The following is a 24,373-nucleotide window of genomic DNA, read 5'->3' on the forward strand; positions in this document are numbered from 1 at the left end:
CTTAACTGTGTCACTGAAGTTCTGCTAACCAGAACTTCAGGGATTATGCTCTCTCTGCTTCCAAATTAGTCACTACAGTTTAGTGACTTCATATTCCATTCCAATTGGCACACTGGACTCCCCTTATAAGTCCCAGGTATATGGTACCTAGGTACCCAGGGCATTGGGGTTCCAGGAGATCCTTATGGGCTGCAGCATCTCTTTTACCACCCATAAGGAGCTCAGACAAACCCATTCAAAGGACTGCCACTGCATCCTGCGTGAAATAGTGCACACACTATTTCACAGCCATTTTCACTGCACTTAAGTAACTTATAAGTCACCTATATGTCTAACCTTCATTTACTGAAGGCTAGGTGCAAAGTTACTAAGTGTGAGGGCATCCTTGCACTAGCAAAGGTGCCCCCATGCTGTCCAGGGCCAATTCACCAGACTTTGTGAGTGCAGGCATACCATTACACGTGTGGACTATGTATAGGTCAATACCTATATGTAGCTTCACAATGGTAACTCTGAATAAGGCCATGTAAGGTGTCTAAGATTATGGAATTATCCCCCTATTCCAAATCTGGTATTGGGGGGCCAATCCCATGCATCCTGGGGGGCTCCACCATGGACCCCCAGTACTGCCAAACCAGCTCTCTGAGGCTTGCATTGCAGCTACAGCTGCTGCCACCTCACAGACAGGTTTCTGCCCTCCTGGGGTCTGAGCAGCTCAGTCCCAGGAAGGCATAACAAAGCATTTCCTTTGGGAGCAGGGTGTTACACCCTCTAACTTTGAAAATATGTGTTACAGGCTTGTGAGAGGTAGCCTCCCAAAGCCTCTGGAAATGCTGTGAAGGGCACAGATGGTGCCCTCCTTGCATAAGCCAGTCTAAACCAGTTCAGGGACCCCTAGGCCCTCCTCTGGCGCTGAACTGGACAAAGGAAAGGGGAGTGACCACTCCCCTATCCATCACCACCCCAGGGGTGGTGCCCAGAGCTCCTCCAGTATGTCCCGGGTGTTAGCCATCTTGTTTTCCAAGGTGTGGGGACACTCTGGAGATCTCTGAGTGGCCAGTGCCAGCAGGTGATGTTAGAGACCCCTCCTGATAGGTGCATACCTGGTTAGGTAGCCAATCCCTCACTCTGGGCTATTTAGGGTCTCTCCTGTGGGTTCCTCTTCAGATTCAGCTTGCAAGTTTCCTCAAAGAATACCCTGCAACATCTGCATCTGACCGTCAGATCAACTGTAGACTGCTCCAGGAACCACTGTAACTGCAACAAAGTATCCAGAAAGGCTACTGTGACCCTGCATCTTCAGCTCCAGCCAGCAACTGCAACAGTTTCCAAGGTGCGCATGCTCTGAGGACTCCCTGCCTTCACCCTGTACCAGAAGAACTGAAGGAATCTCCTGTGGAGTGACGGAGTCACTTCCCTGCACCAGCAGGCACCTTCATAGACGACGACCGGTTCTCTGGGACTCCTCTCTTGGTGACGAGCCTGCTCCCTGGAACACAAGTGGTGGACCACTTCGACCCAGACTGTCCAAAGGTCCAGCTGTCCAAATTTGGCATAGGTAAGAGCTTGCCTTCCCGGTTTGTGACGGTACCCCTGTGCACTGCGTCATCTCTAGCTCCTAGGGTCTCTGTGCACATCTTGCAAGAATCCTTCATGCACAGTGTGGCCCAGGTCCCCAGCACTCCATCCTGCGACGCACAACTCACTGAGTTGTTCTTCGGAGGAGTGGGACCTTCTTTTGTTGTGCTGCAACAACTGCAATTTGCACTTTCTTTGTCCCCATGTCCTGGGAATCCCGTGGGTGCTGCCTGGTCATCTGTGGGCTTTCTCCAGTGTTGGAAACCCTCTGCCTCCTCAATCGGAGTTGAGGCCCCCAGGGCCCCCTGGGTCCAGGCAGTGCCATTTTGATGCAAACCGCAACATTGCTTGAACCAAGGCTTGTTGGACATATCCAGCCCTGCAACCTGCCTGCATCCAACATCTCGATATGGGACATCTCTTGTATCACGCAGGAACCCGCAGCCAACTTCTTTGGTGCTCTTCTGCAGACTACTTCTAACCGGAGCATCCTCTTTTGCACCAATCTTCTAGGTTTGCAGGGGCTCCTATCTTTCCTGGAATCTTCTGCAACTTCTGGGCTTGGTCTCTCTGAACAGGTCTTCAGGTCCAGGAATCCACCATTTGTTGCCTGCAGTCTTGCTTAGTTCTTGTAATAACTCTTATCACGATTTGTAGCGTGTCCTGAGGAAACTTACAGTACTCTACTCCCTCTTTCCTGGGCTCTGTGGTGGGATATTTTACTTACTTTGTGGTTTTCTTACACTCCCAGCGCACCTCTACACACTACACTTGCCTAGGGGGGAATTAGTGAGTCACATTCCACTTTCTTAGTATATGGTTTGTGCCTATTGCATCCTATTGCATCCTATTGTATTTTCTACTGTTTGCACTATTCTGTGACTATTTACTTACCTGATTTTGGTCTCTAGTGTATATATTCCATAAAATACTTACCTCCAGAAGGAGTATTACCTCTCAGATATTTTTGGCCTTGTGTCACTAAAATAAAGTACCTTTATTTTTGGTAACACTGGGTATTGTCTTTTATTGTATATAAGTACTGTGTAACTATAGTGGTATTGCAGAAGCTCTGCATGTCTCCTAGTTCAGCCTAAGCTGCTCTGCTACAGCAACCTCTAGACAGCCTTAGCTGCTAGAACAATGCCTACATTTCACTAATAAGGGATAATTGGACCTGTTATAAGGTGTAAGTACCTTAGGTACCCACTACAAACCAGGCCAGCCTCCTACAGCTGGTTGTTGTTGGCAATCCATTTGTTGTTAGAAAGGATCATGGCTAGCTGCAGAGTGCCCGCTCAGCAGGTTGTTGGCATGCTTTTTGAGTCGTCTTCCGACCATGATTATGAGACTGACTCTGCATCTGAGGCAGAGGAGGAAGTGAGAGATTCCGGCAGTGAGTTTTCTATCCAAGAGGAATCTTCTGATGAGGAGGCAACTCTGAGTGAAGATGAAGGGCCTGTTTTAGAGGAGGACACTGATGTGCAAATAGTGCAGCAGCCTGGGGCTGAAAGGTTTCCCTTTGGAAGACCTGACACAAGGGTTGCCCCAAACATGGAGCAGCCACAGTTGCCTGCCTTTACTGGTCTCCAAGGGTGTAGAGTAAATACGGAAAACTTTTTGCCTGCCGATTTCTTTGAGTTGTTAATGGACAATGTATTTTTGGAAGAGATTGTTTAGCAGACTAATTTGTATGTGGAGCAGTATTTGAGGGACAATGCTGCCAGACTTAGGCCTAAGCCTAGAGCTACCCTGTGGGTTCCCACAAATCTGGAAGAAATGAAAAAGTTCTTAGGTTTTACTTTTTTGATGGGGTTGATAAGGAAGCTGTTACTGGCTCCTTATTGGTCTACTAGTTCCTTGATGACAACGGCTATATTTCCTGCAACCATGACTCGTAATCGCTATCCACACAAGTAAGGTACCATTTTTATCGGGAGACTTGGGGGAATGCTGAGGGAAGGACATTTGTGGCTCCTCTCGGAATGCTGAGGGAAGGACATTTGTAGCTCCTCTCGGGTTCCAGAAATTTCTTTCACCAAACTGTGAGGAGAAAGTGTTTTTTTAGATACATTTTGAGGTTTGCAAAGGATTCTGGGTAACAGAACCTGGGGAGAGCCCCACAAGTCACCCCATCTTGGATTCCCCTAGGTGTCTAGTTTTAAAAAATGCACAGGTTTGGTAGTTTCCCTAGGTGCCAGCTGAGCTAGAGACCAAGATCCACAGCTAGGCACTATGCAAAAAACAGCTCTGTTTTCTTTGGGAAATTGTGATGTGTCCACCTTGTGCTTTGGGGCATTTCCTGTCGCGGGCACTAGGCCTACCCACACAAGTGAGGTACCATTTTTATCGGGAGACTTGGGGGAACACTGGGTAGGAGGAAATTTGTGGCTCTTGTCAGATTCCAGAACTTTCTATCAATGAAATGTGAGGAAAAAGTGTTTTTTTCCCCACATATTGAGGTTTGCAAAGGAGTCTAGGTAACAGAACCAGGTTACTTTTTTGATGGGGTTGATAAGGAAGCTGTCACTGGCTCCTTATTGGTCTACTAGTCCCTTGATGACAACGGCTATATTTCCTGCAACCCTGACTCGTAATCGCTATCCACACAAGTAAGGTACCATTTTTATCGGGAGACTTGGGGGAATGCTGAGGGAAGGACTTTTGTGGCTCCTCTCGGAATGCTGAGGGAAGGACATTTGTGGCTCCTCTCGGGTTCCAGAACTTTCTTTCACCAAACTGTGAGGAGAAAGTGTTTTTTTAGATACATTTTGAGGTTTGCAAAGGATTCTGGGTAACAGAACCTGGGGAGAGCCCCACAAGTCACCCCATCTTGGATTCCCCTAGGTGTCTAGTTGTAAAACATACACAGGTTTGGTAGTTTCCCTAGGTGCCAGCTGAGCTAGAGGAAAAGATCCACAGCTAGGCACTATGCAAAAAACAGCTCTGTTTTCTTTGGGAAAATGTGATGTGTCCACGTTGTGTTTTGGGGCATTTCCTGTCGCGGGCACTAGGCCTATCCACACAAGTGAGGTACCATTTTTATCGGGAGACTTGGGGGAACACTGGGTAGGAGGAAATTTGTGGCTCTTGTCAGATTCCAGTACTTTCTATCAATGAAATGTGAGGAAAAAGTGTTTTTTCCCCACATATTGAGGTTTGCAAAGGAGTCTAGGTAACAGAACCAGGTTACTTTTTTGATGGGGTTGATAAGGAAGCTGTCACTGGCTCCTTATTGGTCTACTAGTCCCTTGATGACAACGGCTATATTTCCTGCAACCCTGACTCGTAATCGCTATCCACACAAGTAAGGTACCATTTTTATCGGGAGACTTGGGGGAATGCTGAGGGAAGGACATTTGTGGCTCCTCTCGGAATGCTGAGGGAAGGACATTTGTGGCTCCTCTCGGGTTCCAGAACTTTCTTTCACCAAACTGTGAGGAGAAAGTGTTTTTTTAGATAAAGTTTGAGGTTTGCAAAGGATTCTGGGTAACAGAACCTGAGGAGAGCCCCACAAGTCACCCCATCTTGGATTCCCCTAGGTGTCTAGTTGTAAAACATACACAGGTTTGGTAGTTTCCCTAGGTGCCAGCTGAGCTAGAGGCAAAGATCCACAGCTAGGCACTATGCAAAAAACAGCTCTGTTTTCTTTGGGAAAATGTGATGTGTCCACGTTGTGTTTTGGGGCATTTCCTGTCGCGGGCACTAGGCCTATCCACACAAGTGAGGTACCATTTTTATCGGGAGACTTGGGGAAACACTGGGTAGGAGGACATTTCTGGCTCTTCTCAGATTCCAGAACTTTCTATCACCGAAATGTGAGGAAAAAGTGTTTATTTCCCAAATATTGAGGTTTGCAAAGGATTCTAGGTAACAGAACCAGGTGAGAGCCCCACAAGTCAACACATCTTTGTTTCCCCTAGGTGTCTAGTTTTTAAAAATGCACAGGTTTGGTAGGTTTTTCTAGGTGTTGGCTGAGCTAGAGATCAAAATCCACAGCTAGGCACTTTTAAAAAAACACGTCCATTTTCAATGTAAAAATGTGATGTGTCCATGTTGCATTGCCTGTTGCAGGCATTAGGCCAACCCACGTAAGTGAGGTACCATTGTTATAGGGAAACCTGGGGGAACACAGAATAACAGAACAAGTGTTATGGTTCCTTGTCTTTCTCTGCATTTTTTTCCTTCCAAATGTAAGACAATGTGTAAAAAAGACGTCTATTTGAGAAATGCCCTGTAATTCACATGTTAGTATGGGCACCACGGAATCCAGAGGTGTGCAAATAACCACTGCTTTTCAATACCTTATCTTGTGCCCATTTTTGAAATACAAAGGTTTTCTTGATACCTATTTTTTCACTCTTTATATTTCAGCAAATTAATTGCTGTATACTTGGTATAGAATAAAAACCCATTGCAAGGTGCAGCTCATTTATTGGCTCTGGGAACCTAGGGTTCTTGATGAACCTACAAACCTATATACCCCCACAGCCAGAAGAGTCCAGCAGACATAATAGTATATTGCTTTAAAAAATCGCAGGAAAAAGATACAGAGTAAAACGTGGAGAGAAATGGCTGTTTTTTTTCACCTCAATTTCAATATTATTTTATTTCAGCTGTTAATTTCTGTAGGAAACACTTGTAGGATCTACACAAATTACAAAAATGTAGTGAAAGACAAGGAGCAATAACACTTGTTTTACTATTCTGTGTTCTTCCAAGTCTCCCGATAAAAATGGTACCTCACTTGCCTGGGTAGGCCTAATGCTCAAGACTGGAGATGCAACATGGACACATTACATTTTTACATTGAAATCTGACATGTTTTTTGCAGAGTGAAAACCTGCACATTTTTTAAAACTAGACACCTAGGGGAATCCACGATGAGGTGACTTGTGGGGCTCTCACCAGGTTCTGTTACCCAGAATCCTTTGCAGACCTCAAAATGTGGCCCAAAAAACACTTTTTCCTCACATTTCAGTGACAGAAAGTTCTGGAATCTGAGATGAGCCACAAATTTCCTTTCACCCAGCATTCCCCCAAGTCTCCCGATGAAAATGCTACCTCACTTGTGTGGGTAGGCCTAGTGCCAGCGGAAGGAAATGCCCCAAAACACTATCTGGACACATCAAAATTAAATATGAAACAACCTTTTTCTGTGGGAGTACACCTGCTTTATTGGTCCTGCGCTCAGCAGCCATGTAGGGAAACCTACCAAACCCAGACATTTCTGAAAACTAGACAACCGAGGGAGTCCAGGGAGGTGTGACTTGCGTGGATCCGCCAATGTTTTCTTACCCAGAATCGTCAGCAAACCTCAAAAATCACATTTTCCCCACATTTCTGTGTGGGACACTGCACCGGGACAAATTTCCTACCACCCAACGTTCCTCTCAGTCTCCCGGTAAAAATGATACCTCACTTGTGTAGGTGGGCCAAGTGCCTGTGACAGGGAAGAGACAAAAACATGTCGAAATTGAGGGGGAACCAAAGCAAGTCCAAAAGGGCAGTTTAGAAAAAACATTTTTAGGCTGTCAAGTGCAGCAGCATTGTTATCGGTATAGATGAGACAATGCCTGGTGGGAGGAATTTTGTGGATTCCTGCAGATTCTGGAAGGTTATATCACAAAAATGTGGGAAAATGTGTGATTTTCGCAAAGTTGGAGGTTTGCAGGTCATTGTGGGTAAGAAAATGGTGTGGGGTGCATGTGAAGCACACCACCCTGGAATCAACCAGATTTTTAGTATTCTCTAAATTGCTACATAAGTTCACATGTTTTTGTAAAGACTATGGTATGGAAATAAATTCTTCCAAAACCAAGTATATGGTGTTTGGTGACTCTAAACAAAAGGCTAGGAAAAAAATATATCTGGAAAGAGAGGCCTTAGAAAGAATTATTGATTATGACTATTTGGGTTTTAGGTTGGAGAACTCTCAGAAATGGAAGGCACACTTAGCTAAGTCCATTATGAGTTTAAAACAGAAATTGGGATGCATTTTGAGATATGCTGCCAAATCCCCTAGTTTTGCAATCACTCCCCCATTAGAAATATATAAAGCTCAGGCCAGGGGTGGAGCATTATATGGCGCAGAGCTATGGGGTTATTGCAATCTAAACGATCTGGAGAAAGCTGAAAACTCCTTTTTGAAAATGCTATTAAAAATCCCTGTAAGCTCTCCAACCTTGCCTATTCGGTTGGATCTAAACCTTTATTCTATTTCACATATTGCTGTCTTCGCCGTTGACTTATTGGCTTAGGCTATGGTCTTCGGATATTTTTGGCCCATATAGAGCTGGGGTTAGTACTTTAGTTAGCGCGCAAGCCCTGAAAAGGGTTAGGTGGTGCAAATATGTGAAAGAAGCTTTCTTCGTCCTTGGATTGAGCAGTTTTTGGTTGGATCCTACACGCCTCCCAAAAAATGCTGTCCAGCTTGTGAAGAATGCATATTCGTTGAAAGTCCAACTGGAAAAACTAGCAGAGGTTCCCTCACCCAACTTAACTAATAGTTTTTTATCTTTGAAGTGCCATTACGAATTTGAGAATTTTATGGACATGATTTTTTCCCTTTTTGCACAAGCACTTTTCATTAGATTTAGGTTGGGAACACTCCCACTTTGTTCGTTTATTTGCAAATGGCCCAACTCAGGTGTTAACAGTGACTTATGCCCAATGGGATGTGGAGTCGTTGAGCACTTAGTGCATGTATTATTTTGTTGCCATGCGTATCATAAGCAAAGAGCACAATGGCTCATTCCATTTTTTAGATCTATGGGCTTTGCAAGCGGGTCAGTAGCTTTTAGGATCCTTAAATCAAATGCCCATAACAAAGTGGCATGTCCACTGGCGAAGTTTCTGGAGGCCATATGGCCATTCAGACATAAATCTTTGAAGCCAGGAATATGCCATCTAATTTAATCTTACTTCGCTATAAGCTGGTAATAGTAGTTGATGCCAATCATTTGCGCTGAAATTCAAATGGGCTTTATGTGCCGTGGACTGTATTCATTTTATTATTATTTCTATGCATTTGATTATCTTTTTCTTTTTCTAAACGCAATTTGTGTATCCCAAATGAGGATTGAGGTTCTTCATGCACTGTTTTATGTCACGATTTTTATTCACTTATTTTATGACTTTTTTAATATGATACATTTATGTCTTTTTATCTGCTTTGATGGTATTATTTTGCTGAATAAAGCTATTTATCTCACTCTAGTATTCAGATGTGCCTAGGTCTTGTGGATTTTTCATGTCAGACCCAAGCTGGTGAGCATTGAATTTATTGTCAATAGAGTTACCCACATACAGATCATACCCCATGCATCTTAGCTCATCAATAACATTCAAAACTCTACAACAGTTCTTTGATAAAAATCAAACATAGATCTTGACCGGCCTGGTGTATGGTCTCGTTTAGAATGCAGAGGAACAAAAACAATATTATTTGAAGCAAATGTTACTGATCTGGTGATATTATTAAAGTTGCTAATATTCTCGATGGGTTCAAGAATAAGGGCCTCATTACAGGTTTTGCAGTCTGTGGACCGCCATGGTGTGTTGGGGGCCTGACCACCGTCAGGTTGGCGGTCGGACTGCCGTATTACGAGTCATGCTGGCCTATGGAGCAAAGACCGCTGCGGTCCTGTCGCCACTGCCAGGCAGCACAGACCACTAAGGTCACCAGGCTGTGCAAACAGGCTGGCAGAGCCTGTGTTTCCACCAGACACATTATGAGGTTGCACACTGCCAATTTGACCATGGCCGTCCAACCAACACATCTCAGAAGGTGAAATGGGGACTATGAAGGGGGACACTCACCTGTAGGCAGCCTCGCACATCCGGTGCTGCCATTGAGCCCATCACGCTTGTCCTGTGCTGCTGCTGATCATCAACGGAGCACAAAATCCATGCCGCTGTGGCTGAAATCGACTGTAAGTACACACACCTACCTGTGTTATAACCATAATAACAGATCCTTGTGCCATCAGTGTAGGAGGCTGGCCTGGTTTGTAGTGGGTACCTTGGGTACATACACCTTATCCAGGTCCAGTTATCCCTTATTAGTGAAGCAGTAGTGTTCTAGCATCTTAGGCTGATAGAGGTAGCTATAGCAGAGCAGCTTAGGCTGAACTAGAAAACATGCAAAGCTCATGCAATACCACTTATAGTTACATAGTACTTAAACACAAGTAAAGACAATACTCAGTGTTACCAAAAATAAAGGCATTTATTTGGGTGACACAGTACCAAAAATATCTTAGAGACAATATTCCTTCTGGAGGTACGTCTTATACACAATATATACACTAGACACCAAAATTAGACAAGTAAGTATCATAGGATAGTGCAAACAATAGGAAATGCTATAGAATGCAATGGGAGAAAATAGGTCAAGGGGCAACACAAACCATATACTAAGAAAGTGGAATGCGAATCACAAATTCCCCCCTAGGCAAGTGTAGTGTGAACAGAATCGCTGGGAGAGTAAGATTACAGTAAAGGTAAGTAAATTACCCCACCAAAGCCCAGAAAAGCAGGAGTAAAGTACTGCATGTTTTCTTAGGACACACTACACCTTGTGATTGGGATTTTGCAGTAACCAACTAAGGGGGTTATTACAACTTTGGAGGAGGTGTTAATCCGTCCCAAATGTGACAGATATACCACCAGCCGTATTACGAGTTCCATAGGATATAATGGACTCGTAATACTGCTGGTGGTATATCCGTCACTTTACCGTCACTTTTGGGACGGATTAACACCTCCTCCAAAGTTGTAATAACCCCCTAAGTCTGCAAACAACAACTGCTGGCTTCCTGGAACTGAAGACCTGCAAAAGAAGGGGACCAAGTCCAGAAGTCAAAAGAAGTTCCAGGAAGGGCAGGGGCCCCTGCCAACCCAGAAAAGTGTGCAAAAGAAGAGACCCCGGTTGGATGAAGACTGCAGGAATGCACCCTAGGAAGATACCAGCAGGTTCCTGCATGAACAGAAGATGTCCCATGATGTGAAGATGGATGCAGATGTGATTTCATGTTGGAAGTCGCCAACAAGCCTTGGATATGACAAATATGCATTTGGCATCCCCGCACTCACAAAGTCCGGGGAAATGGCCCTGAACGACGTGGTGGCACCTTTGCAAGTGCAAGGGTGCCCTCACACTTAGTAACTTTGCACCTAACCTTGAGCAAGTGCAGGTTAGACATATAGGTGACTTATAAGTTACTTAAGTGCAGTGAAAATGGCTGTGAAATAGTGTGTGCGCTACTTCACGCTGCAGCATTTCTTTTGCCACCCATAGGGAGCTCAGACAATCCCTTCCACAGGCCTGCCATTGCAGCCTGCGTGAAGTAGCGCACACACTATTTCACAGCCATTTTCACTGCACTTAAGTAACTTATAAGTCACCTATATGTCTAACCTGCACTACCATAGGCAGACAACACAAGTCACTCAAGTACAGCATAAAGGTAGACAAGGAAATGCAGGACAAATGTATACCCGAAAACCCTACTGTTTGAGTTTATTAAATGTACATTTGGTAAAGTTCAAGGTCATTGGCCAGTCCATATGCTTTGGCACAGGCACATGATGGTGCTGTCGCTTGACTCCTAACTGCTAGGGAACCCTCACAGGAAGGGGCATCAAGTGGGTAGGCAGGCACCTCAGGGATCATCTTTGAGATGCTGGGATTTGGGAGGTGTGGGTTTGGTCTTGGGTTTGGGAGGGGTTCACTGCTTCTTGGGAGGGGGGTAGGCTTCCTTTTGGTGGGGAGGGTGAGGGGTGCTTGCAGGGGGGCAAGGGAGGACTTGTAGGTGGTAGAGAGGGGTTGGGAGGTAGGTCGGGCCTCTTGGGTTTGGGAGAGGGATGGGGGAACAGGGGAAAGGTCACTACTGTGTTCTAACATAGTACTTTAGTTTCGTAGGTAGGAATTCACACACCTAGCATTCTGACACCATGGTGAGACTTCTTATGTTTCACTTTTCTTGTCATCACATTATTATTATCATGTTTTATCATACTAATCATTGCAGTACATAATATTTTATCTGGAACGCAATTGATTCAATATGTAGATTTAACCAATTGTTGATTCTGTTTGTCTTTGCATGTGTGAGACAAAGGTAACTGAGAGAAAAGAATAAGATCTATTGCACCACGATTTCCCTGAGAAGTCAGAATGTCATGTCACGTCCAGGTGTCGGTGAGGTACTCTTAGCTGGCCAAAAGGGTTAGGCCGGCAGTTGTCACAAGGGATTGGACTACGTTCCCCCATAGCCTGGTGGTGCTGCTGCCCAAATCCACCAATCTCATTGATACAAGGAGAGCAAACATGGGACTTTTGTGTGTTGAGGTTGATGCATGCGGATCGGTCTCTGTGCTTTGGATAAGTGGGGAAAGGAGGGATTTGGATTGGAAAGAGGGAGGTGGAGGGGTGAGGGAAGGTGGGGGTGACTGGCTGCCATCAGTGTACAGACCAGAGCCTGAAAAGATCTCTAGGCCACGCGTTGAACCATGAATGCCTTCCAGGAATGCATTTGTCTGCTGAGTTGGGTTGTTAATCAATGGATTACATTCACAATGGCTGACAGACCCTCAGAGATAGTTCTCAGGAAGTCAGTAGCCTCGTCACAGAGGTCAGCAAGGGTAACAGGTACTGGGGCGGAGGTGCCAGTGGCAAAGGAGACGCCCACCATCTTGGGTGAGTGGGCGCAGCCAACTTGGTGGGCAGCAACAGGGAGGGCGATGATAGAATGGGGAGTGAAGGACAAAGATGGTACAGGGGAATGCCCAGGTGGGTCAGCCACCACTAGGGAGTGTCTATTGGAAGAAGAAGCCGATAAGGGGATGTTCCAGTCTCCCCTGTGGCACTCCCCTTGCAATCCTGGCCATTGCTTCCCTCTCTGTCGGTAGTGTCTTGACCCAAGGTCCCATGACCAGATGCTTCTCATCTCAGCTGTGTCCTGTCTCCTTCACGGTTGGGTGCTGATTCTTCTTATACTAAGAGAAATAGGGTCATCACATGTCCATGATCATATTTGAACAACAGCTCAGATTAGCAAAAATTACCATGATATCAAGTTGGCCCCAGGAACAAACTGCACCTAAGTGGCCCATACATGTGCCATGCCTTCTGAACTGTCAACAGTTGCCCACAGAAAAATTCAGGATCTCAGACAACTACAATTGCATGGCTGAAGTTGTGCAATCACAGTAACCATTTGACAAGTAGAGGACCTCATCATCACTCTCAAAGATTTGCCCCATGGAGCTGTTCTCAGTTACATGTTGTCATACAATAGTAGCCCAACGCTAAATGTATTCCCACAGATTCCCCACAAGGTTATGCACACATCTATTTGTCACATTGATAATGACCCAACAACAAGAAATGATGCTCCAAAATGCTGCTTTGTTGATGACACAAGTACAATAGCCTGGAGAATGTGACATGGAAATACTCATGTCACATTGGAAGCATATCAACAATGCACACTTCACCTAGTGATATCTGTCTCAATAGAGTAATGGAGTTAGTACTAATGTTGCTCAGGTGGGCCACACATGTGGCAAGGGAATGGACACTAAAGTCATCATGTGCAATATGTCAGGGAGATATATACCCAAAATCCACAACACAATGGATCAGCAAAGCCCAGGGTAATCACCACTAATGTCTGGCGCCCCTTACAATGACATACTCTAAGTGCATCATTAGACACAATTAGCCCATTGGATATTGAAGAAACCCTGAGATTTGCAAGTACTTGTTGAAGGCCCTCAACCTGCAAGTCACTCCATAATGCATGCCAACAGTCAGGTCACAAATCTTACCCATTACATAGGTGCATTGAACTTTCCTACATGCTGCCACATCAATGGTATAGCTATGCACATTGTGGCTCAAAACTCTAGTTCTTCCTGTCATGTCCCTCATTGCTACTACAGTTCTAAATGCCAAATGACATAATATGACACATGAGGGAATGTCAACCAATAAACAATGGTGATATACTTGTGTATGTGTGTGAAAAAGTAGCCTCTTTCTAGCATTGTTACCCCCACTTTAGGCCTGTTTCTGAGTATATGTCAGTGTGTTTTACTGTCTCACTGGGATCCTGCTAGCCAGGGCCCCAGTGATCATAGTGAAAACCCTATTTGTCAGTGTGTTTCACCTGTCTCACTGGGATCCTGTTAGCCAGGACCCCAGTGCTCATAGTTTGTGGCCCAAATGTGTATGCCTATGTAGTGCCTAACTGTGTCACTGAGGCTCTGCTGTTCAGAATCTCAGTGCCTATGCTCTCTCTGCCTTTAAATATGGCACTATAGCCTAGTGACCACTTTTACCAATTTCAATTGGCACATTGGAACACCCTAATTCCCTAGTATAAGGTACCTAGGTACCCAGGGTATTGGGGTTCCAGGAGATCCCTATGGGGTGCAGCATTTCTTTTGCCACCCATATGGAGCGCAGACAAACCTTTACACAGAACTGCCACTGCAGCCTGAGTGAAATTACGCACACGTTATTTCGCAGCCATTTTCACTGCACTTAAGTAACTTATAAGTCACCTATATGTCTACCCTTCACTTACTGAAGGTTAGGTGCAAAGTTACTAAGTATGAGGGCACCCTTGCACTAGCAAAGGTGCCCCCACACAGTTCAGGGACATTTTCCCGGCCTTTCTGAGTGTGGGGACACCATTACATGCGTGCACTACATATAGGTCAATACCTATATGTAGATTCACAATGGTGACTCCGAATATGGCCATGTAACATGTCTATGATCAAGGAATTGTCCCCCCATTCCAAATCTGGTATTGGGGAGCCAATTCCATGCATCCCCGGGGCTTCACTATGGACCCCGGGTACTGCCAAACCAGCTCTCTTGGGTTTTCTCTGCAGCTACCGCTGCTGCCACCCCACAGACAGGGTTCTGCCCTCCTGGGGTCTGGGTAGCCCAGTCCCCTGTCCATCACCACCCCAGGGGTGGTGCCCAGAGCTCCTCCATTGTGTCTCATACCTCTGCCATCTTGAATCAAGAGGTGTGAGGGCACCCTGGAGGCCTCTGAGTGGCCAGTGCCAGCAGGTGACGTCAGAGACCACTCCTGATAGGTGCTTACCTGACTAGGTGGCCAATCCTGCTCTGAGGGCTATTTAGGGTCTCTCTCCAGTGGGATTTTCCACAGATAACGACTTGCAAAAATTCACCAGAGCTTCTCTTCACCTCTATCTTTGACTTCTGCCAAGGATCGACCGCTGACTGCTCCAGGACGCCTGCAAAACTGCAACAAAGTAGCAAGAAGACTACCAGCGACATTGTAGCGCCTAATCCTGCCAGCTTTCTCGACTGCTTCCTGGTGGTGCATGCTTTGGGGGCTTCCTGCCTTCATCCTGCACTGGAAGCCACGAAGGAATCTCCCGTGGGTCGACGGAATCTTCCTCCTGCTTCAGCAGGCACCAAACTTCAGCATCACCGGTACTCTGGGACCCCTCTCAACCTGATGAGCGTGGCCCCTGGAACACAGGTGGTGGACCCAAGTGACCCAGACTGTCCAGTGGTCCAACTGTCCAAATTTGAAGGAGGTAAGTCCTTGCCTCCCCTCTCCAGACAGTAATCCTGTGCACTGTGTGAACTGCAGCTACAAGGGCTTCTGTGCACATTTCCACACAATCCTGCATGCACAGCCAAGCCTAGGTCCCCAGCACTCTGTCCTGCAATGCTCAGCTCCCTGAGTTGATCTCCGGTGTCGTGGGACCCTCTTTTGCAGTGCTGAAATGACTGCTATGTTCAGACTTCTTGAACCCGTGTTCAAGGACTTCTGAGGGTGCCACCTTCTTGTGTGTGGGCTCTGTACCTTGCTGAGGGCCCCCTCTGTCTCCACTCCCAAGTGGAAACATCCTGGTCCTTCCTGGGCCCGGGCAGCACCCTTTTTCTTCAACTGCAACTCTTGCAGCTAGCAAGGCTTGTATGCAGTATTTTGCCAAGGAAACAACTCTGCATTCTCCAACACACCGTGGGACATCTTCTGCACAAATGAAAAGTTCCTAGCACCTTCCGTTGTTGCAGAATCTTCAGCTTCTTCCATCAAGAGGCAACCATTTTCCACCTTCATCTGGGGTTTATTGGGCTCCTGCCCCCCTGGACACTTTTGCAACTCTTGGACTTGGCCCCCTTCTTTTGCAGGTCCTCAGGTCCAGGAATCCATCTTCAGTGCTTTGCAGTCTGCTGTGGTCTTTGCAAAATCCTCTATCACGACTTTAGTGTGTTTCTGGAGAAAATAATAGTACTTTACTCCTACTTTCTAGGGTGTTGGGGTGGGGTATCTTGGACACCCTTAGTGTTTTCTTATACTCCCAGCGACCCTCTACACACTACACTAGCCTAGGGGTCCATTTGTGGTTCGCATTTCACTTTCTTAGTATATGGTTTGTGTTGCCCCTAGGCCTATTGCATCCTATTGTATTCTACAGTGTTTGCACTACTTTCTGACTTTGTTACGTACCTGATTTTGTTTTCTGTGTATATTTTGTATATTTTACTTACCTTCTAAGGGAGTATATCCTCTGAGATATTTTTGGCACATTGTCACTAAAATAAAGTACCTTTATTTTTAATAACTCTGAGTATTGTCTTTCTTATGATATAGTACGTATATGATTTAAGTGGTATAGTAGGAGCTTTGCATGTCTCCTAGTTCAGCCTAAGCTGCTCTGCTATAGCTACCTCTATCAGCCTAAGCTGCTAGAACACTACTAATCTACTAATAAGGGATAACTGGACCTGGCACAGGCTGTAAGTACCACCTGGTACCCACTATAAGCCAGGCCACCCTCCTACATTGGTGGTGCAGCGGTGGGATAAGTACTTGTAACTGCTTTATCACTTTGTCATTGGGGCTTTTCAGAAGCAAACTATATTCTAAATACTTGGAAATATGCACAAGTAACCTTAACAGTCTTACTTTCCCTCTAAAAACTTTCTAAAAAGTTTCAGAAAAGTTTGATTTTTTTTTCTCTTTTCCTTAAAAGTTTTCTAAACTTTTTCTCTCTCTCCTAAACTCTTTCTTCCCACTATGTCTGTGGTAGAGACCACTCCCAAATTTGTGCAGACAACTCATGATAATTTAAGCGTTAAAAGTTTGAGGGGTCTCTGTATAGAAAGGAGTTTAGGGATTGGTAAGAACCCTACCAAAGATCTCCTTCTTAGCCTTCTCCTTGAAAGTGACCAGCATGAGACAAATCAAACCCACGATCAGGAGGTAGAGGAGGGGGGATCCCAGGTAGAATCAGGGGAGGGCCCGAGGACTCTGGGGAGAGTACTTCCAAAGACCCTTCAGTTAACAGGCCACCTAGTGAAGCTAGTAGTGGGAGGGGGTTACACACTAGAAGGGCACCTTTCACTCCAAAAAGCCAGGTCACTAGGGTTCAGGTAGTTAGAGAAAGGTCCACTTCTGCTAATTCCCACATTACCTCTGTGTCAGAGAATTCCCAAGCCTCCCACCCTGAGGATAACACCCTAGACAGGGAACTTAGAAAGCTGAGGTTGGAAGAGGCCAGACTGAAGCTAAGACAGCAGCAGTTGGCCTTAGATAGGGAATCTCTAGATGTAGAGAGGGAAAGATAGAAGTTGGGGTTAGTTCCCCATGGTTGCAGCAGCAGCAATCTTGATAGTCATCCTGTTAGAGAAACAGATCCAAGAAACCTGCACAAGATTGTCCCCCTTACAAGGAGAGGGATGACATAAACAAGTGGTTTTTTTGAGAGGGCCCTTATGGTACAGCTGGTCCCTCAAAGGCAGTGGGCTGCTATATTGCGGCTATCTTTCACTGGCAAAGGTAGGGACAGACGCCTTACTGTCAGGGAGAGTGATGTCAACAATTACAAAGTTTTGAAAGATGCACTCTTAGATGGATTTGGCTTAACCACTGAACAGTACAGGATAAAGTTCAGAGATATCCTTGGAGGGATGGTTACATGGCAGTAAGGTGATTGACTATTAAAGCCTGTATAATCTTATTTTGAGAGAGTGTATTTTTATCATTTGTGTGTCTGACTTGTTGTACCAGTACTTGGTAGACGCAGATCTGACCTCTCCCCAAGAATTGGGAAAGAAGGCAGACAAATGGGTCAGAACAAGAGTGAGCAGAAAAGCTCACACCGGGGGTAACAAATATGGCAAGAAGAAAGATGGTGAAAAATCTCAGGATGAGCTTGGGGAGAAAAGTAAAAACAAAGATCCTTCTTCACATCCTAAACACTCTTCAGGGGATGGGGATAAATCATCTTCTTCATCTTCTTCACAATCTACACACACTAAAAAACCTTGGTGCTATGTGTGTAAAAATAAAGGCCATTGGCCAGGGGATAAGTCTTGCCCACGTAAAGCCCCTGAGCCTACCACCACTAATACATCAAACTCTAGTGCCCCTAGCAGTAGTGGTAACAGTGGTGGGACTGCTGGCAACAGTCCAAATAAGGGTGTAGTAAGGTTCACTTTTGGGTCCATAATAGAGACTGGGGAAGTCAGTCCCAAGACAGTTTCTGTCACACCTGGTGGCATTGGCCTTACCACACTGGTTGTTTGGCCCATTACAATGGATAAAAATATAGGCAGTCAGTTTTAATAAATGGTGTTGAGGCCCAGGCCTACAGGGACACAGGTGCCAGTATCACTTTGGTGACTGAAAGCCTGGTGTCTCCTTGGACAACAGTACAAGATTATTGATGTCCATAACTCCACTCAGTTCCTCCCCTTAGCTATAGTTCAGTTTAGTTGGGGTGGAGTTACTAGCCCAAAGCATGTGGTAGCATTACCTAGCTTACCTGTAGACTGTTTCTTAGGTAATGACCTAGAGACCTCAGGTTGGGCTGAGGTAGAGTTTAGTACCCAGGCATCCATGCTGGGTATCCCTGAGGAATTGATTCCTCTCATTTCAGCTGAAATGAAGAAGCAAAGGAGAGAAAAAGGCCTGAAATCTCAGGATCCCTCTCCACCAACAGGTAAAAAGGACATCAAACTATCCCCTACCCACCCTGCCACTAAGGATACCAGCCCTGTGGTGGGAGAAACCTCTCCTGGGGTGGAACCTGTACCAAGGGAACCATCAGCTACCACATTTGTACTCCCTGAGGTTAAAGTACCTTTCTATGGGATAACTAATCCTGATGTGAAAAATGGCACAATTTTAGTTAACATGGAGCATCTCTCCAACCCTCTGTAGGAGGCTGGACTGGCTTGTAGTGAGTACCAAGGGGTACTTGCACCTTGCACCAGGCCCAGTTATCCCTTATTAGTGTATAGGGTGTCTAGCAGCTTAGGCTGATAGATAATGGTAGCTTAGCAGAGCAGCTTAGGCTGAACTAGGAGACGTGTGAAGCTACTACAGTACCACTTAGTGTCATATGCACAATATCATAAGAAAACACAATACACAGTTATACTAAAAATAAAGGTACTTTATTTTTATGACAATGTGCCAAAGTATCTTAGAGTGTACCCTCAGTGAGAGGATAGGAAATATACACAAGATATATATACACAATAGCAAAAATATGCAGTATAGTCTTAGAAAACAGTGCAAACAATGTATAGTTACAATAGGATGCAATGGGGAAACATAGGGATAGGGGCAACACAAACCATATACTCCAAAAGTGGAATGCGAACCACGAATGGACCCCAAACCTATGTGACCTTGTAGAGGGTCACTGGGACTATTAGAAAATAGTGAGAGTTAGAAAAATAACCCTCCCCAAGACCCTGAAAAGTGAGTGCAAAGTGCACTAAAGTTCCCCTAAGGACAAAATAGTCGTGTTAGAGGAATAATGCAGGAAAGACACAAACCAGCAATGCAACAACTGTGGATTTCCAATCTAGGGTACCTGTGGAACAAGGGGACCAAGTCCAAAAGTCACAAGCAAGTCGGAGATGGGCAGATGCCCAGGAAATGCCAGCTGCGGGTGCAAAGAAGCTTCGACTGGACAGAAGAAGCTGAGGTTTCTGCAGGAACTAAAAGGGCTAGAGACTTTCCCTTTGGTGGACGGATCCCGCTTGCCTTGGAAAGTCGTGCAGAAGTGTTTTCCCGCCGGAAGGACGCCAACAAGCCTTGTTACACGCAAATTGTGCATTTGGCGTTTTTGGACGCTGCTGGGGCCCAGGAGGGACCAGGAGGTCGCAAATTGGACCTGCAGAGAGAGGGGACGTCGAGCAAGACAAAGAGCCCTCACTGAAGCAGGTAGCACCCGGAAAAGTGCCAGAAACAGGCACTAAAAGGATGCGTGAAACGGCGCTCGCCGAAGTTGCACAAAGGAGTCCCACGTCGCCGGAGACCAACTTAGAAAGTCGTGCAATGCAGGTTAGAGTGCCGTGGACCCAGGCTTGGCTGTGCACGAAGGATTTCCGCCGGAAGTGCACAGGGGCCGGAGTAGCTGCAAAGTCGCGGTTCCCAGCAATGCAGCCCAGCGAGGTGAGGCAAGGACTTACCTCCACCAAACTTGGGCTGAAGAGTCACTGGACTGTGGGGGTCACTTGGACAGCATCGCTGGATTCGAGGGACCTCGCTCGTCGTGCTGAGAGGAGACCCAAGGGACCGGTAATGCAGCTTTTTGGTGCCTGCGGTTGCAGGGGGAAGATTCCGTCGACCCACGGGAGATTTCTTCGGAGCTTCTGGTGCAGAGAGGAGGCAGACTACCCCCACAGCATGCACAAGCAGGACAACAGTCGAGAAGGCGGCAGGATCAGCGTTACAGAGTTGCAGTAGTCGTCTTTGCTACTATGTTGCAGGTTTGCAGGCTTCCAGCGCGGTCAGCGGTCGATTCCTTATCAGAAGGTGAAGAGGGAGATGCAGAGGAACTCGGCTGAGCTCATGCATTCGTTATCTGAAGTTTCCCCAGAGACAGAGACCCTAAATAGCCAGAAAAGAGGGTTTGGCTACTTAGGAGAGAGGATAGGCTACTAACACCTGAAGGAGCCTATCACAAGGAGTCTCTGACGTCACCTGGTGGCACTGGCCACTCAGAGCAGTTCAGTGTGCCAGCAGCACCTCTGTTTCCAAGATGGCAGAGGTCTGGAGCACACTGGAGGAGCTCTGGACACCTCCCAGGGGAGGTGCAGGTCAGGGGAGTGGTCACTCCCCTTTCCTTTGTCCAGTTTCGCGCCAGAGCAGGGGCTAAGGGGTCCCTGAACCGGTGTAGACTGGCTTATGCAGAATTGGGCACATCTGTGCCCAACAAAGCATTTCCAGAGGCTGGGGGAGGCTACTCCTCCCCTGCCTTCACACCATTTTCCAAAGGGAGAGGGTGTCACACCCTCTCTCAGAGGAAGTTCTTTGTTCTGCCATCCTGGGCCAGGCCTGGCTGGACCCCAGGAGGGCAGATGCCTGTCTGAGGGGTTGGCAGCAGCAGCAGCTGCAGTGAAACCCCAGGAAGGGCAGTTTGGCAGTACCAGGGTCTGTGCTACAGACCACTGGGATCATGGGATTGTGCCAACTATGCCAGGATGGCATAGAGGGGGCAATTCCATGATCATAGACATGTTACATGGCCATATTCGGAGTTACCATTGTGAAGCTACATATAGGTAGTGACCTATATGTAGTGCACGCGTGTAATGGTGTCCCCGCACTTACAAAGTTCAGGGAATTGGCTCTGAACAATGTGGGGGCACCTTGGCTAGTGCCAGGGTGCCCTTACACTAAGTAACTTTGCACCTAACCTTTACCAGGTAAAGGTTAGACATATAGGGGACTTATAAGTTACTTAAGTGCAGTGTAAAATGGCTGTGAAATAACGTGGACGTTATTTCACTCAGGCTGCAGTGGCAGGCCTGTGTAAGATTTGTCAGAGCTCCCTATGGGTGGCAAAAGAAATGCTGCAGCCCATAGGGATCTCCTGGAACCCCAATACCCTGGGTACCTCAGTACCATATACTAGGGAATTATAAGGGTGTTCCAGTAAGCCAATGTAAATTGGTACAATTGGTCACTAGCCTGTTAGTGACAATTTAAAAGTAATGAGAGAGCATAACCACTGAGGTTCTGGTTAGCAGAGCCTCAGTGAGACAGTTAGGCACCACACAGGGAACACATACATGCACACCTATGAGCACTGGGGCCCTGTGTGACAGGGTCCCAGTGACACATACATATAGGCCACAACCCTATGAGCACTGGGGTCCTGACCAGCAGGATCCCAGTGACACATAACAACCATACTGAAAACATAGTGTTTTCACTATGAGCACTGAGGCCTGGCTATCAGGATCCCAGTGAGACAGTGAAAACAGTGACAAACACCCTGACATACACTCACAAACAGGCCAAAAGTGGGGGTAACAAGGCTAGAAAGAGGCTACCTTCTCACACAACCCCCCCCCAAACGAAGGACAATAAGGCTAACCTTGGCCAGTTGAGACTTTATTGTCTAAGTGGTGATAAGTAGAGAGTAGCTCTGCAATAGACTGGTTACTCCCTTTATCATCCACTATATGGTTACTTCCCTGTGGGGATGTAAACCACCCTGTTTGAAGTTTTTTAGCTAAGCAACAATGTGAAGATGTATTTTCAGAGTTTCTATCAGTAAGTTTTAGTTTAGAGCAGTGGGAATTGTCCACTGAACCTATTTGTAGTGATGGAAATGCCAGACAGGGATGCTGTCTCAGAAAAGCCATAGCTGGGCAAAAACTTTGTCCATCTGGCTGGAAGAGAGAACAGGGATGCTGTTTCTCTTGAGTTGGAGCAGGGCAGGCGTGCTGTCCTATGAGCTCCACACTAGGGCAGGGATGCTGTCCTAAGTGTTGTGAGGTAGTGCAGGGTTTCTGCACTAAAGTTTCTCTGGGAGGGTTGGAGGGATGCTCCATGTTAACTAAAATGGTGCTGTTTTTCTCACCAATGTTAGTTATCCCACAGAGAGGTACTTCCACCTCAGGGAGTCCAGCTTTTCCAGCTGATGATTCCCTTGGAACAGGTGCCACCTGAGGAGAGGTATCTCCCACCACAGGAATAGTATCCTGAATGGTAGGGTGGTTAGGGGATGCTGTGATACCCTTTTTACCTGTTGATGGAGAGGGATCCTGAGTTTTCAGGCCTTCTCTCCTTTGCTTTTTCATTTCACTTGAAATGAGAGGGAACAATTCCTCAGGGATGCCCAGCATGGCTGCATGGGCATAAAACTCTACATCAGCCCAACCTGAGGTCTCTAGGTCATTACCTAAGAGACAGTCTACAGGTAAGCTAGGTGATACCACCACCTGCTTAGGGCCAGTAACTCCACCCCAACTAAACTGAATTATAGCTAAGGGAAGAAACTTAGTGGAGTTATGGACATCAATAATCTTATACTGTTGTCCAATGATGTGTTGTTCAGGAGGCACTAGGTTTTCAGTCACCAAAGTGAAACTGGCACCTGTGTCCCTGTAGGCCAAGGCCTCAACACCATTTATTGAAACTGTCTGCCTGTACTTATCCATTGTAAGGGGACAAGCAGCCAGTGTGGCAAGGCCAATGCGACTAGGTGTGACAGAAACTGTCTTGGGACTGATTACATCAGTTTCCACTATGGACCCATAAGTGAACCCAACTACACCCTTTGCTTGACTGTTGCCAGCAGTCCCACCACTAGTACCACTACTGCTAGGGGCACTAGAGCTTGATGTATTAGTGGTGGTAGGCTCAGAGGGTTTACCTGGACAGGACTTATCCCCTGGCCTATGGCCTCTGTTTTTACACACAAAGCACCAAGGCTTTTTAATGTGTGCAGGTTGGGAAGAAGAGGAAGAATTTGTTTTATCCCCACCCTCTGAAGAGTGTTTAAGATTTGAAGTGGGATCTTTGGTTTTACCCTTATCCCCATGCTTATCTTGAGATTTTTCACCATCTTTCTTCTTATTGCCATCTTTGTCACCCCCTGTATGAACTTTTCTGTTCACCCTTGTTCTGACCCATTTGTCTGCCTTCTTTCCCAATTCTTGGGGAGAGGTCAGATCAGAGTCTACCAGGTACTGGTGCAACAAATCAGACACACAATTATTAAGTATATGCTCTCTCAGGATTGTGTTATACAGGCTTTCATAATCAGTAACTTTACTGCCATGTAACCACCCCTCCAAGGCCTTCACTGAATGGTCAATGAAATCAACCCAGTCTTGTGAAGACTCCTTTTTGGTCTCTCTGAACTTTATCCTGTACTGTTCAGTGGTTAAGCCATAACCATCCAGGAGTGCATTCTTAAGAACTGTAAAGTTATTGGCATCATTTTCTTTCACAGTAAGGAGCCTATCCCTACCTTTTCCACTAAATGATAGCCATAGGATAGCAGCCCACTGCCTTTGAGGGACATCCTGTACAGCACAGGCCCTCTCAAGTGCAGCAAACCACTTGTTAATGTCATCCCCCTCCTTATAAGGGGGAACTATCTTGTGCAGATTCCTGGAATCATGCTCTTTCGCAGGATGACTATGGGGAATACTGCTGCTGCCACCATGGGTATCTAAACCCAACTTCTGTCTTTCCTTCTCTAATTCTAAAGACTGTCTATCCAAATCCAGCTGTTGCTTCTTGAGCTTCAGTCTGGTTTGTTCCACTCTCAATCTATTGAGCTCCCTTTCTAACAATCTGTCATCAGGGTGGGTGGGAGGGACATTTCTAGATACAGAGGTATGATGGGAATGAACAGAAGGAGACCTGTCCCTTACAGAAGGCACCCTAACAGCTTGGCTAACAGTATAATGTGAGAGCACACCATCAGTATGGTGTGATTCAACCTCTGTACCAACTATGCTAGACTGTCTAGT

The sequence above is a fragment of the Pleurodeles waltl genome, chromosome 4_2, assembly GCF_031143425.1.
Source record: "Pleurodeles waltl isolate 20211129_DDA chromosome 4_2, aPleWal1.hap1.20221129, whole genome shotgun sequence".
Classification (NCBI taxonomy): domain Eukaryota; kingdom Metazoa; phylum Chordata; class Amphibia; order Caudata; family Salamandridae; genus Pleurodeles; species Pleurodeles waltl.